Below are 16296 nucleotides of genomic sequence, written 5' to 3' on the forward strand. Positions count from 1 at the left end.
GGCAAAGGTAACAGTAGCAGTTTTGTAGTAATTGTAACAGTGGTAACAGAAAAATAGCTAAGCAAAGATCAGTATGTGGAAAGCTCGTAGGCATTGGATCAGTGATGGATAATTATGTCGGATGCGATTCTTCATGCAACAGTTATAACATAGGGTGTCGTGGTTTTGTCACGGCAGATGTCCTAGGGTGAGGACTTAGTCGTGAGGTCAGCGCATCTATGTAGTAGCTTGAGAGGGGTTGAGCGGAATCGAGAGACGCAACACAAGATACGAGGATTTTAGACAGCTTCGGGCCCCGGGAAACATCATCCGGTAATAACCCTACATGCTGTTTGAGCCTAGATCTCATTACTCTCATGAGGGAGTCGCCGTAAACCGGCTCTCCTCTAATTGTGTCTAGCCCTAGAGATTATTGATTGTTGCTTGTCCCTCTTTGGGGTGCCCTGCCCCTCCTTATATAAGTTAGAGGGGCGGGTTACATGCGGAGTCCTAGTAGGACTAGGACTAGTCTATCTTTTCTTACAAGTTGAATACAAGTCCGGGTCTTGCTTCCTCGTAAAGGAAATATTCATCATCCCTTTCTCCTTAAGCCGGCCCACCAGAGTATAAGCCAGCCTGCTGGCCTTGGGCCTTGTCGTCCGTCTGATCCACCCGCCGGGTCTCCAGTGAGTCACAATGTCCAGGCGGGTTACCTGTGAATTGCCATGTTCGGGCGGATCACCAGTGAGTCGCCAAGCTCTAGCCAGGTCTCTGGTGAGTCGCCAAGTCTGGCCGGGTCATACCGCGGGGTATATCCCCGACATTATCCCCAGTTTAATTTGGATTTATCCATGTTGAACTGATCCTGCAAACTAACTCAAGAACAAATTTGACAGGTTGTGCTCCGGCACCTGATCATCCTTCAGTCCTTGACATTTTCTCCTGGAATATCCGGGTCAATAGGCCAGCTTCATAATCTGTTTGCTGACATTGGCTCTTGTAAAGAAATATTATAAGAAATAATCGATTTGAGTCGGCCTTCAATGCTGTGATTTGACAAAAATATTGGTCTGGAAATATTCAACTGATATTCAGCCGGCTTAAAGATGTAGATCTGGCCGATTTATGATTGCCAAGATTGCCGGGTTATAAATAAATGATGCCGGGTCATGATTGTTGCAGACACCGGGTTAATCTGGTCTGCTCCAAACTGAGAATTTGAAGATTTTTTCTCCCTTATATGCATATCACCTGTAGCCCCCAAGTGCCGGGTTGTCATGCTTGCAGCAACCTGGGACTTGTAATTGCCTTATGCTCATGAAAACTTCAACCAGTGTAGCCCCCAAGGGCCGGGTCATTATGCAATAATGAGCAGGGACCTTGTAGATATAACCATGTAAACTTGAACAGCAACGTGTAGCCCCCAAGGGCCGGGTCAGTAAGATAATACTGAGCTGGGACTTTGTATATAATTTATTGATAATAACATCATATAATATAATCTCCACCATGGGACTTGAACCCACATCCATAAGGTTAAGAGCTTTGTACTCTACCAACTGAGTAGTGGACCGTTCAATATAATGGATTAATGCTTGTGTACCTTGAATGTTTGACAGGAGCAATTGGTAGCCCCCAAGGGCCGGCTCATTACAATGTGATGAGTCGGGTCTTCAATAAGTTGAGCAAAAAATGACTTTGCATTAGCCCCCAAGTGCCATGGTGCATGCTGGCAGTGACATGGGACTTGCCTATTTGATGTAACCTCAACTTGAATAATATAGCCTCCAAGTACCGGGTCGTAAGCCTGCAGCGACTCAGGACTATTCCCTCCATTGTAAAATAAATCATATACCTTGATAAAATAATAGCCATTGCGCTGAAGCGACTTTAAAGACCTCCATCATAATAAAAATCCAGCCATGTTGGCTATTCAAGATTTGAATAATATAACCTTATCGGTGACAAGTAGATCCGAAGCTCAAATATTCGGCGGCTCTTGGCCGATGGCGACTTAATGCGCATTCATTGTAAGCCGGAATTTCATAACCCGGCGGCTTATAGCCTTTGAGAAAATCAAGAATTGATAACCATTTTGAGACACCAATTTCAATCTTTGATGATGGGCTTGAACTTAATCATTTATGTAAGTCATAGCTCTGTAAATCCTGCACAGATCTTAAACAACATATACCCTGGCGACTTAACGTCAAAAGCCAGGGCGGGTAACCATCCAAATGTAGTTTTATCCTGCACACAAGTAGATCACAAGAACCCTGTGATATTGAATTTTCACTGCCGGTTTATGTGACTTGTGCAGTAAGGGTGATAACCCAATCTTTTGAAATCAAGACATCCAAATGTTTATGATTGTCAGATGATGGCGATTTATCATCCAAAGTCAAGCCGGGTTAATCGAAGCCACATATATGCTTCAAAAAGGGTCTCAAGACAAAATCAAAGATCGCTTTCAAAAAACTTAAGCCAAATAGAAAGAAAAATTGAGGCTTCTGATTTGAATACGATCAGTAAACCGTTCCAAAGGGGTTAAGCTAGGATTCGAATACGATCATGTAGCCCAAGTGGCTTTGGCGTTGCGCCGATCAAGAAGGTATCGAGAGCTATGTTCTCTTTGGTTCGAATACGACCTATGTTTGAACAGGAAGCCCCCTAATGATCTTGAGAGTTTTTTAACGACTCTGATTCGAATACGATCAAAGTCGGTTCCCAAAAGGGGTTGAGCTATGATTCGAATACGATCAAGAAGCCCCCTAGTGAGCTCGGCAGTGTGCCGATCAAGAGGGTACCGACAGCTATGTTCTCTTTGGTTCGAATACGACCTATGTTTGAATAGGAAGCCCCCTAGTGATCATGAGAACATTTAACGACTCTGATTCAAATACGATCAGGGTCACATCAAAAGGGTTAAGCTAAATTCGAATACGATCAGCTCCCAATGGTCATTAAAGCAGGGTACCTATGTTTGGGTTGTGCTTTGTAACAGACTCCTTTTGGTCCCTTTAATTTTTCCTGAGAACTCGAACTTTTGCGAGAGATAAATTCTTTTTGAACCCGAAAAAACCGAATATTGAGAGTTTAAAGTTTTGTGATAAACAAATTTACCTTGAACCGGATTTGAGAGCTTCAAAACTTTGTGGCAGATAAATTTCCCTTGAACCGGATTTTAAACCGGATATTTAAGAGCTTCAGTGCTTTGTGGGAGATGTCAAGTCTCTTGAGCCGGATCTAAACCGGAATCCTTCTTTTTAAGCCGGAAATTTTCTGACGGCCTTTAAACTTTTCACCAATATGGCGGTAGCCTCCGGGACCGGGTTATTTTTCCCTCCAATGACCCGGAGTTCTTGAATGCATTGAAACCGACCAATGCTGCCGAGTCATATCATTGTAGCCCCCGAGTCTCAAGATGACTCGAGGAGTTGGCTTTGAGATTCTCCATACTGACCATAGCATAAGGTGTATATCATTGGTGTTGATAGCGCGATGTGAATCCATAGAAGGTTGAAGTGACTGCGGTGGGTTATAAATGATCCTGTACGAGCCGTGCCAGCAACTCGGCCAATGGTTCCTTCCAACTGGCAAATTGAAGTTAACAAAACTGTAGTGCCGGCGACTTGTGCGCCTGCTCATTGAGCCATCCAGAGCAAACGGTGCTTGATGATAATTTGCCTCCAATTTGAAAGAAAATCGGGCTACCCAGGCTGTGACTTGCTCATACCCAATAAACAGCTCATTCAGATAGGTGCGGCCCGGTATGCTGATGTAGACCAGGCCACGAGAGATGGACGACAAGGATGACCGCAACATCAGAGGCGGCACCGACAGATGAACCGGCCGCAGCATTGTAAATCGGTGCGGACAGGCAAGTTGTCCTTCTTGTTGTAAACCGGCATGGTCGCGAAAGACTGCTACGGCGTTGTAAGCCGGCGTGGTCGCGAGAGACGGCCACGGCGTTGTAAGCCGGTGCGGGAGTCCGTTGAGTAACGACGACCACCTGTGCCAAAAGATATTGGCGTGCCTCCATCCCCATGGTATAATATCACTTTTTGTCATAAATAATTGCCCTGCATAAACAATATTGCAGACCAAGGCAAAGATAAACTTGTTCTTTGACAAAAAACAATGTACGTTAATAAACTTTAAACAGATAGATATCACCTGATTGTCCGGACGAGTGGATGATCCGTTCCACGAATCAACTTCCAGTACTTGCAATAGGCATTTAGCTACTCTCTCCTGATTTGTCCGGATGACAGATGATCCGTTAAGTGGCATCCGCAAGTAACTTTTCAATACGGTCGCCTAATTTCTTTTGATCCTTACATGCTTACAAAGGATATTTGCATTGACCCCTTGAGGATCCTGCCAGATGCTTGCTTCTCACCAGGGTTATATAATCTCTGAAATAATTGGAACTTTTTATTCAGTGGGGTCAGCTCTGGACCGATGTGACCCCATGCAGGACGGCTGCTGCAATGACTATAATGATGCTCCTTTAGTACATCGCTTTTTGTGTCTCTATGCGGTGGCCTGTGCTGGTCTAGGCCTAGCGATAAATCACCTAAAAGCTTTTGCTAGTGGATTCCCGTGGAAAAACAAGTACTGCCTCAGGTAGAAATTTCCGTGACCACGCGCACTGCGTTCTGTCTCCGAGTTGATCTAATACGACTGCTTGTTTGTATGAGGAAAGAACGCCTAGAATCAAATTCCTATCCGACTCGGCCACTCTTGGCTGGCGGATTGTCGATGGCCGCTTCCGTCATCCAAGTCATCCATCGGTCTCGACGAAAACGATCTGCTGGTCATATACGGTGGCGCAGAGACGCGCAGCCCTAACTCTCCTTGAACTTAAACCTTGCACTATCTGCTCCAAAGTCTGTGCCTCGAGCGTAGCTGTGGTTTGGAGCAGTGGCAGTCGCGCTCGACGGAGGCGAGCCAAAGACGGCTGATTACAGTAGTAGTTGAACCAGACTCCAGCGGCAATGGTTTCAGAGACGGGTATGGTATGCTTAGCGCGACTTTGGCAGAGGGGCGCTGGAGGCGGTGACTTGGAACCGATCCGGGGCGGCTCGGCCTGGCGCAGACGACGGAGGAGCAGTGACGTGGAGACGACCTGGCGACAGCTTGTGACGGAGGCGGATGGAAACCGAGGCAGCAGAATCCATCACCCCGTCCTTGTCCTTTTTACTTGGCGTGACCTTGCACGGCGTGTGGCTCTCAGAATCCGTGTATGCACTAGTAGCTTTTCCAAAATAATGAATACTAACACCCCTTTTGATTGGTTTGACCTTTCGTTGGTTGTCCTTCCCACGTAGATCAGCGGCCATAGCAGATGTATTTTTCTTCTCGGGAACTCGGTCCTGCTTGTATTGATAGTAGCAAGATATCGTCTCCGCAGATCGTGTGGTGTGGAGCGGCAGTACTAGCGGCTGATCTCATTAGCCTGTGGCCCATAAAACATTCTGTCTCTGTCTCGGACTCGGCGGATTATCTGCCGCCGCAGAACACGTCGTCAATCTTAACTGATGAATTTATTGTTGATGTGAGTTTTCCACGCCAGCTCTCGTTGAACCGGAAATTTGCGAACTTCTTGACCCCTGTGAAAGATCCCTTCAAGAACTCAACACCACCGTGCGCGAGCCCCACGGTGGGCGCCAACTGTCGTGGTTTTGTCACGGCAGATGTCCTAGGGTGAGGACTTAGTCGTGAGGTCAGTGCATCTATGTAGTAGCTTGAGAGGGGTTGAGCGGAATCGAGAGACGCAACACAAGATACGAGGATTTTAGACAGCTTCGGGCCCTGGGAAACATCATCCGGTAATAACCCTACATGCTGTTTGAGGCTAGATCTCATTACGCTCATGAGGGAGTCGCCGTAAACCGGCTCTCCTCTAATTGTGTCTAGCCCAAGAGATTATTGATTGTTGCTTGTCCCTCTTTGGGGTGCCCTGTCCCTCCTTATATAAGTTAGAGGGGTGGGTTACATGTGGAGTCCTAGTAGGACTAGGACTAGTCTATCTTTTCTTACAAGTTGAATACAAGTCCGGGTCTTGCTTCCTCGTAAAGGAAATATTTGTCATCCCTTTCTCCTTAAGCCGGCCCACCAGAGTATAAGCCAGCCTGCTGGGCCTTGGGCCTTGTTGTCCGTCTGATCCGCCCGCCGGGTCTCCAGTGAGTCACAATGTCCAGGCGGGTTACCTGTGAATTGCCATGTTCGGGCGGATCACCAGTGAGTCGCCAAGCTCTAGCCAGGTCTCTGGTGAGTCGCCAAGTCTGGCCCGGTCATACCGCGGGGTATATCCCCGACATAGGGTGACACAGAACTAGCTCCAATTCATCAATTTAATGTAGGCATGTATTCCGAATATAGTCATACATGCTTATGGAAAAGAACTTGCATGACATCTTTTGTCCTACCCTCCCGTGGCAGCGGGGTCCTATTGGAAACTAAGGGATATTAAGGCCTCCTTTTAATAGAGTACCGGACCAAAGCATTAACACATAGTGAATACATGAACTCCTCAAACTACGGTCATCACCGGGAGTGGTTCCGATTATTGTCACTTCGGGGTTACCGGATCATAACATAGTAGGTGACTATTGACTTGCAAGATAGGATCAAGGACTCACATATATTAATGGAAACATAATAGGTTCAGATCTAAAATCATGGCACTCGGGCCCTAGTGACAAGCATTAAGCATAGCAAAGTCATAGCAACATCAATCTCAGAACATAATGGATACTGGGGGTCAAACCCTAACAAAACTAACTCGATTACATGATAAATCTCATCCAACCCATCACCGTCCAGCAAGCCTACGATGGAATTACTCACGCACGGCGGTGAGCATTATGAAATTGGTGATGGAGGAAGGTTGATGATGATGACGGCGACGGATTCCCCTCTCCGGAGCCCCGAACGGACTCCAGATCAGCCCTCCCGAGAGATATTAGGGCTTGGCAATGGCTCCGTATCATAAAACGCGATGAATCCTTCTCTCTGATTTTTTTCTCCCCGAACATGAATATATAGAGTTGGAGTTGAGGTTGGTGGAGCACCAGGGGCCGCACGAGGCGGGGGGCGCGCCCAGGGGGGCAGGCACGCCCCCCACCCTCGTGGACAGGGTGTGGTCCCCCTAGTCTTGATTCTTTCGCCAGTGTTTTTTATAAATTCCAAAAATATTCTCCGTGAAGTTTCAGGTCATTCCGAGAACTTTTATTTCTGCACAAAAATAACACCATGGCAATTCTGCTGAAAACAGTGTCAGTCCGGGTTAGTTCCATTGAAATCATACAAGTTAGAGTCCAAAACAAGGGTAAAAGTGTTTGGAAAAGTAGATACGTTGGAGACGTATCAACCACCCATCTGTTTTTTATTGTTGTTGATAATAAAAAAACAAAAGATTCGTGAGAGAGAGAGAGAGAGATGCCACCCACCCAACTCGCGAGCGGCGTCTCCTCACGCTCCATCTGGCCGACGTCTCCTCATGCATGGCCGCTCGCGATGTTGAGTGTGGATAGAACAGGTGGCCTTCCTTTGCCGACGCGCCGTCGAGGCCCATGGCGACTATGCCGCTGGGGATCTGGGAGGGAGAGTAAATGAGGTGGGGAGGAGAGGGTGGGTCATGGAGGATCCCGACGAAGAAGAGGGACGAACCAGAAACCCTAGCCTAGCCACGCCACGGGGAGGGGAAGGGAGGGTTGCGGGTGGTCGCGAGCGGCGAATCTGGCCAGAGGGGGGCGAGACGAGCGCGGGAGCGTGCTACGCACCGCCGTAGGTCGCCGTAATGGGCTGCCGGCTAGGGGAGAAGGAGAGGACTCTCGAGTCGACATAGATTCTCTAACTTCACTTCTGCAACTGAGAATGATGGTGGGGTAGGAATTCAATTACCAATGAATGTTTCTCATAAGGACGACACTGCCTTCACTAGCTTTACAGATTTGCTGACGGTATTTTCCTATTTCTCTGTTTCATCTTCTTTGAACTAGTTTCAATATTGCCATGTTTTAAATATGCATTTGTCTTTGTAGGGACCGTGTGAAATTGATAATACGTCCTTTCAAAAGTATAGTTGATTTTTTGCGATAAAGTCAGTGATAAGTGGTGTAGTACTAATAGATGGGTTTTGGTTATTTGGGGATTAAGAAAAGTGAATTGCTTGTCCAATTATGCTTGTATTTGTTCCTGAACTATACGGTGGTGCTGAACTGTATTGAAGTGAATCCCTGTCTATATGTGTGCATGTACTGAACTTGTATGTGTGCATGTACAGTACTTAACTGAATCCTCTCTGTCCTTCTTCCTGAATTGAACTGAATCGGTGCATGGGCTGAATCGATGTGTTCCTGAACTAAACTGAATTCTCTACGAGCGTGTTTGGTTGCCGTTGTGAACAGTTCCTGCATCGCATACACTTCTCAACCCAGCCTGGTTGAGAAAAAACACGCCCTAATACGCCATCTACAAGTTGTTTGGTTGCCTGCATCTAGTGTCCCTGCATTAGGTAATACGCAAGTGCACTTTGTTTGGTTGCCTGCATTGCCCCAAGCGGCACATGAACACGGCGTTTGGTTGCATACGGCGTACATGTTGTGCTTACCTTGTACCCTAGTTGGTGAGCTTACCCACAATGATCACACCTAGCACAGCAACGCCACAACACACCAACGGCGATGAAATGGGCGAAGACGATGAAGTTCTTCAGCTTCAGCCCAAACTGACGATCCACCTTGACACCTCCAACCTTGCCACTGTCAACACTGCTGCCTCCGAGCTTTCGCACCCAGTCGGAGTAAGCTTGTTCTGTTGCCTGCCTAGTCTTGAACCCTCTATGACTGTTGTTGCTATACGATGCCACTTGTGCACTAGCTTCTTCCCATGAACTATAAACCCCTGGAGCCTTACCAATGAACACGGCATACCACTTGCCCTAGCAATGCACAAGAGCAAGAGTTGAAGCAGCAAATTAATGGAGCACACAAGTAGCAAGCAAAGTAGCACACAAACAACAATGGAGCAGAAGAGAAGTAAAGCATGCATGATCATACGGCATAGCAAGTTCTACCTAGCACTACCTTGGTGTTAACCTACCACCACATCCAAAAGAGGGTGTCATCCTACCACTGCAAGTTCACCATCAGCACGAGGGGTTAGTATATACCACCTCACCAAAATATACAAACCATCAAATAGTTTTTCAGCCCTAGCTACACAAAATGTATGTCGTCATCGTCATCGTCGCCGTCGTCGCCACCGCCATCGCCGTCGGGGATCATGCGCGCTCACAGGCAGCACTACTCTAGTAGTAGTGCTTGCCCAGCCAGCTCTTGAGCCACATCATCATGTGAGTGTGTGCCATGGCAACGAACCCAACACCCTGGGCCTTGTTGTCAAGCAGGTGGCTGGGAGCTGCCATGAGAGCCTCATCGCTGAAGCCACCCTGGGTCATGACAGCGTCATACAGGTCAGGGTGGACGTCGAGGGGCTTGCACTCCCTGATGGCTGTTGCCACCTCCTTCACCACCTCATTCATGCTGCAAAAGATATTGATCTCCTCCTCCATCAGGCCTCCTCTCTTCCTCTTCCTATCATGGACGGGGTCAAATGGCTTTTCGAAGGGCTTCACGAAGGGCTTGTCAGGGCCATCAAGGACCTCGACGTCTGGGGTCCAAGGGAAGTCTGGCATGGGAGAACCAAGAGGCTCCCCCGAGCCCATGGCATGCTTCCCAGTTGCCTGCCCGAAGGAGAAGATGTGCTGCATCTGGCTGTAGTTCTGTATGGGTGTGTTGAGGAACTCAGCGTCCCTTGAGTGGTCGTAAGAATGAAACACAAGTGTTGTTAGTTGCGACTAGGAGTAGGCAATGGTGGACAGTATGGAAAGGAAGAGGGTTGTGAGCTAACCGTGACATGGCCGGCGTAGTGCTCTGCCTCCAGAACTATGAAGCAAGTGTTCTCATCCCATGAGGCGCCGCTAAGGTCTCTCAGCTTGGACACTTGGATCCATCGACCTCTCCACTTCCTCAGGTGGTCGTACACCTGGGTGGCAGACACCTCCTGCCCACAGAACTCGAACACCTGCTTCGCAACGGTGTTCAAGTGCACCTCCTTGAAGCCATTGTCAGCCCTAACTCCACTAGAGATGAGCTCACACATGTTGTTCAACACGAGCGTGGACATGAACAACTGGCACATCATGTTGTTCGACCTACCATCCTTCTTTGCCTTTGGTGTTGCTACCTTGAGTGCAGCGGCAGCAACAGGAGTTGGACCAACGAGCACTACTGACACATAGAGGGAATCAGACGCGAACACCTCTGAATCAGGTGCCATCTCAGACATAGGCTGCGAGTCCTCGACAAACGATGGAGCAAACTGGTTGTCGGACAGGACAGGGGCCTGTCTAAGATCTTGCATCTGCGTGGTCATGTCCTACAATCGTAGCACGCATTGACAATAAGCATAGCACACAACATACCGGACAAACCATGAAAGCAGAAGCATACATGTACATGGTTCATCACTATCATAGCAAGCACATGCTTCATCACTATCATACTAAGCACATATGGTTCATCGCTATCATACTAAGCATACCGGACAATCTATGAGCACGAACATACATCTACAACAAACAACATTCTACAAATGGACCACCAATAGCTACAAATCACAGGTCTAAGCACGAATCAACACAAGCACAAGGTTCAACTTCAAACTCTACTACTAATCTAGCCTACCACATGCTTGAACATCTAGCCCTACCACAAATTGCAACCGCAGCATAGCAATCAACCATACGAGCTCACAGATCAGACCACTAATCAACCATGCATCTAGATCAAACCCTAGCTGCAGCTCAGATCTAGCTAGAAGGAACAGAGAGAAAGGGGGATTGAACTCACAGAGGCCATGGCTGCAACTCGAGGACGAGGGGAGACGGTCGTAGAAGATCAACGCCGGCTGGTGAAGGAGCGCCGACGCCATGGACCGCCGGCTCATGAAGATGCGCCGCTTACCTGCTCGTCGGTGCCGATGCGCGTCGAACGGAAAGCTCGAACGGATGGAGAATGGTGGCGGGAGTTGGGGCGGTGAGGGAGGGGGCTAAATAGGGGTGGACTCGGCGGGAGGTGAGCCGAATCCTCCCGCCGAGTTTTCGGCGACGCGGGCGAGCTCGCGCCATCTCCGTGGCCGCACGAGGAGAGAAGCGCGTCACCCTCCCCTGCCTCGCCCGAGCCAGGCTCGAGAGCTACTGCCGATTCGGGCATTTCCCCTGGACGTGCTTTAAGTTCCGTGCGATGCGGACCGCACGGGCCAGGCTGGGCCATATGCAGGCAACCAAACACACCCTATGCCTATGTTCCTAAACTACTAAACCTGTACCCGTTACTGACTTTTTTTTTGAGTCATCCCGTTACTGAGCTAAACTGAATCCTCCCTGTGGACTTTTTTTTAGAACTCTCTGTGGGTGTTTCTGAACAGAATCGGTGCATGGGCTGGTTTCACTCCCGAACTGGGCCTTATTTGGGCCGATGCTTCTGTTTGGGCTGGCTGATATGCACTGAGGGAGCTATGATAGAAGCAGCCGTGGGATGTAAAATGGATCATCGGCCCATGCCGGTGCTTCCACCCACAATCCCTCTCAAAAAAAAGGTGGGCATGCTCCCTGGGACGAGATGGGCGTGCGTGCGGTCCTGCAGCTCGCACCGGCGCCTGCTCAAACACCGACACGGCGCGGGCCAGGAGCCGCTTGGAGTAGGCCGGGTAGGCCTCGCGGAAGACGATGGACCCCGTGGCCAGCGTGGCCACGTCGGAGCCCGGGTGCGCCGGGTCAACCTTGTAGACGGTGCGCGGCGTGTCCATGTCCGCCGGCCGCTCCCAGCACGAGCGGTCGCCGTGGCCTTCATCAGGTAGTCTGTCGCCCACTGCACCGCACCGCCTCCCTGGCTTCGCGCCGAAGCTCCGGCCGAAGTCGATATCAGCCCCCATGACATGAACGTCGCCGTGAATGCCATCGGGACAAGAGCGTCATGACTCGCAGCGCCGCAGGTGAACTTCGTCGCCTGGGCCATGAGGATGAAGCCGAAGCTTCTCGCCTGGAGGAGGAACTCCCACGGAATAAGAAGCGGGCGGCAGTCGAGGCCGTTCACGTCGGCGAGCGCGCAGCTCGCAGCGGCCTCCACGGAACAAACGCCCTCGACGGTAAGTCCACCGCGAGGCCGGACGGGCGACGCTACCGGCCACCGGATAGTACGGCGCCGAGGTTTTGGGAAAAATTACTACGGAAATCGCCGGACAGAGAAAGGGATAGAAGAGGGAGAGGCTATGTGGACGCTCGTGAGTGGATTAGTTGTCCGGCGCTCCCAACTGAGTTCCAAGGGGTAGGGCGTGCCGGACGAAATAATGGCCTTGACCCAACGAAACTGGGATATTGGGGGCGCGACTGGGCGACTGGAGTACAAGGCACTCTCCTGGTAGAACCAGGTAGGTAATAGAATCAATTGTTGCTAAAAAAAGGGTAATAGGATCAATCAAATCAAATACTCCTATTATTAATTGGTAAAGCGACACGATCTCTTGTTAAATATGGAAAAGATCATGCCGGAAATCAATGGGGCGGGCCAAGGCCATTATTTTCCTTCGTTTCTACAGTAGCAAATTAATACCTTCCTCTGTGCTATAAAAGGGTAGCCATAATATTCTTTCTGCTACAAGTCAAACAGAACATCCTCTTTCCCATCACCAACGCCGCCGTTAGCCAAGATGAGGACCGCCCTGGTGTGCGTGACTCTAATCTTGCTCATGCTATCATCATCATCAGGTACGGACTCGTTTGTTCCTATAGCACCACATGCTTCGACGACAAACTAGACGTGTGATTCTCTATTAATTAATACTCGTATACAATGATGTTTCTGCAGATGCTAGACCCGGACAATCTTGCTTTGGAAGATATGTTGGGACGCGTGATCCATGCAATTCCACCAACTGTGACGATTCATGCCGCAGTGAGAACCAGGAGGAACCTCTTTGTCAGGGGATGTGCTCCCTGCAGATGGCCAAATGCCGTCCAATCGGGTGCCTCTGCAAGTTCTGCATTTTCCCGTGATGCACGTAGATGTAAGATAGATAGAAGGGCACGTTTACATTGAATAACGGCGCATCAAACTCTACTAGCTAGCTGGAAGGTTGCTAAGAACTTGAATTTTGTATTCCAACAAAAGTTACATGAAATTACCAAGTGAGAATTTTTTTTATGATGATGATTGATTGGGCATGTGTTGGTCTTGCCCGTATGTTTACATGTGTTCGTACCAAAACAAATACGTGGTGTTTTGTTCACCGAGTGGTAGATGCTAAGCGAATGATATTATGGCGCGATCAGGCGTTGCTGCAGGGTGGCGGATGAGTCGCGAGAAGAGAAAGGTGGCAGAGCCGACGACCGGGGGAGGAGGCAGCTTTCGTGGCAGAGAAATTGGTGTGTAGGGTTTAGGTCAAACCCACCGTCAACGGGATTAATTAAGGAGATCTCTTAATTAGCCGCCCATTACGTCTGTATCTGACTCGAAGCATCGTCGCTGCAAAACCGAATCCAGCGGCCGGCGTCCCACGACTGACTCGAACGAACCCTGCCGCTGTCATCCCCGCGCAGGCCTCCCACAACTTCACACAGTATTAATCGCGCATTTCCTTCCTTCTCATCGTGGCGTGTTTTTCTGATCGTCAAGGGTGCTAAAATTGCGCTTAGATTTGTTTTCCTTGTCACAAATCCGGTACCATCACAAGTGTTGGCTGAGCCAAATTCAGCGTACTTAATACTTGGAGGATTGAACCGTATTTGTAAAAATGCTATGTATAGTCTGTCCAACATCTTTTTCAGATCGTTAGATTACTTTTTTAGAACAATCGTTAAACTAGTAGAAAACAGGGCTTTCGTTTTAACCGGATTGGAGCATTAGTCCTGGTCGAGTTACGAACCGGGACTAATGTGAGCATTAGTCCCGGTTCGAACGGCTAGGACGCTGGACGGGGCTCGGTAGGCATCATTCCCGGTTCGAATGAGACTTTAGTCCCGGTTGCAGACACCAACTATTCAAGTGTTCTAAAAGGTTAGCAACTTCATTATTTCATCTCTCATTACTAGTTTAGCTCATTTCATGCTCTAGAAGTAGAGTGATTTGTGGGTTTTAGTGGAGGAGTGTATGTGGGAGTTTATTTGATTTAGATGCAATTTGAGTTCAAATTAACTTCTTAGTTTGCACATGTGTAGGTGTGGTACTGTTAATTAGGTATCTCAATTTTGTGGTTAGTGGTACAATTAGTGAGTTAGTGTGTTAGCTTAGTGTTACTATTAGATAGTGTGTGTTAGTGTGTGCTAGGGTGTGTGTGACGCCCCCGATCCAATAGTACACTAATCATACACGCAAACGTGTACGATCAAGATCAGGGACTCATGGGAAGATATCACAACACAACTCTAAAAATAAAATAAGTCATACAAACATCATAATACAAGCCATGGGCCTTGAGGGCTCGAATACAATTGCTCGATCATAGACGAGTCAGCGGAAGCAACAATATCTGAGTACAGACATAAGTTAAACAAGTTGCAATAAGATGGCTAGCACAAACAGGGATATAGATCGAAAGAGGCGCAAGTCTCTTGCCTGGGATCCTCCTAAACTACTCCTGGTCGTCGGCGGCGGCCTGCACGTAGTAGTAGGCACCTCCGGTGTAGGAGTTGTCGCGGTGGCGTCTGGCTCCTGGGCTCCAACATCTGGTCGCAACAACCAGGTATAGAAAGGGGAAAAAGGGGGAGCAAAGCAACCGTGAGTACTCATCCAAAGTACTCGCAAACAAGGATCTACACTACATATGCATTGGTATCAATGAAATGGGTAGTATCTGTGGACTGAACTGCAGAATGCCAGAATAAGAGGGGGATATCTAGTCCTATCGAAGACTACGCTTCTGGCAACCTCCATCTTGAAGCAGTAGAAGAGAGTAGATGGTAAGTTAACCAAGTATCTTCGCATAGCATAAACCTACCCGGCGATTCTCTCCTCGTCGTCCTGCGACAGAGTGATCACCGGGTTGTATCTAACACTTGAAAGAGTGTGCTTTATTTAGTATCCGGTTCTAGTTGTCATAAGGTCAAGGTACAACTCCGGGTCGTTCTTTTAACGAGGCACACGACTATTTGAATAGATAAACTTCCCTGCAGGGGTGCACCACATTACCGAACACGCTCAATCCCTCTGGCCGGACACATTTTCCTGGGTCATGCCCGACCACGGAAGATCAACACGTCGCAGCCCCACCTAGGCACAACAGAGATGTAACACCCCGGATGTAACTTCCCATATTTGTAGCTCCAACATTTGCCATTTTCGGCTATGTGTTATGATATTCCTTCGTGGTCGGGTTTTGTTTTTTATTTTTGCATTTTGTTCATGTCATGCATCTCATATCATGTCATCATATGCATCTCATTTGCATACGTGTTCGTCTCATGCATCCGAGCATTTTCCCAGTTGTCCGTTTTGCAATCCGGCACTCCCACATGCACCGTCGCACCCCTCTTGTCTCTTTTCGTGAGCGGGTGTTAAACATTTTCGGAATGGACCGAGGTTTGTCAAGTGGCCTTGGTATACCACTGGTAGACCACCTGTCAAGTTTCGTTCCATTTGGAGGTCGTTTGATGCTCCAACGGTTAACCGGGTAACCGCAAAGGCCTTTTGTGTGTTGCAGCAAAACCCCCCTCCAAAAAGTCCAATAACCCCCTGTTGAGGATATAACCATTAGAGTCACCCGCCCAGAAGGGGCCGGGTTACGTCATCACGATCATCACGTGAAGCCCAGTACCAAGCTTGAGGACGGCGGGTCAGTAATGGGCTTAAGACCCGGAGATGGCTTAAGGCCGGTAGTGATAAACCGCCGTTATGGTAAAACTTGTAGTGTAAGGTAAGAATAGTTAAGAGTCCGAGCCGGACACTGTTATAAGCCGGCCGGGACTCTGAGAGCCGCTGGGCGTCAACCTCTCTATATAAAGGGACGACCCGGCGGCGGTTCAGGGACAAGTAAGATCAAATCGATAACCAGGGAGGGTGGTTTAGCTCCTGGTCGTCGAAACCCTAATCAATACAACCTCAACTGGACGGAGGCTTTTACCTTCACTGTAACGGGCCGAACCAGTATAATCCTCGTGTCCTTTGTCCCGCTTAACCCCTTTCAGCTTCCTAGCTGCGATGGCTCCACGACTAAGTCCTTCCACGAGGACATCTGCCGTGATAATTCCAC

At 48.7% G+C, this 16296-nt stretch overlaps 1 long non-coding RNA gene across 1 annotated transcript; it reads left to right on the forward strand.

The window, feature by feature from the left end:
• Positions 1-12725: 12725 nt before the first annotated feature.
• LOC141021037 (uncharacterized) lies at positions 12726-13253 on the forward strand. The gene is made up of 2 exons (XR_012181038.1): positions 12726-12817; positions 12918-13253. It is a non-coding gene; the product is annotated as an uncharacterized lncRNA (long non-coding RNA).
• Positions 13254-16296: the final 3043 nt, after the last annotated feature.

This window comes from Aegilops tauschii, chromosome 3 (assembly GCF_002575655.3).
Source record: "Aegilops tauschii subsp. strangulata cultivar AL8/78 chromosome 3, Aet v6.0, whole genome shotgun sequence".
NCBI lineage: Eukaryota > Viridiplantae > Streptophyta > Magnoliopsida > Poales > Poaceae > Aegilops > Aegilops tauschii.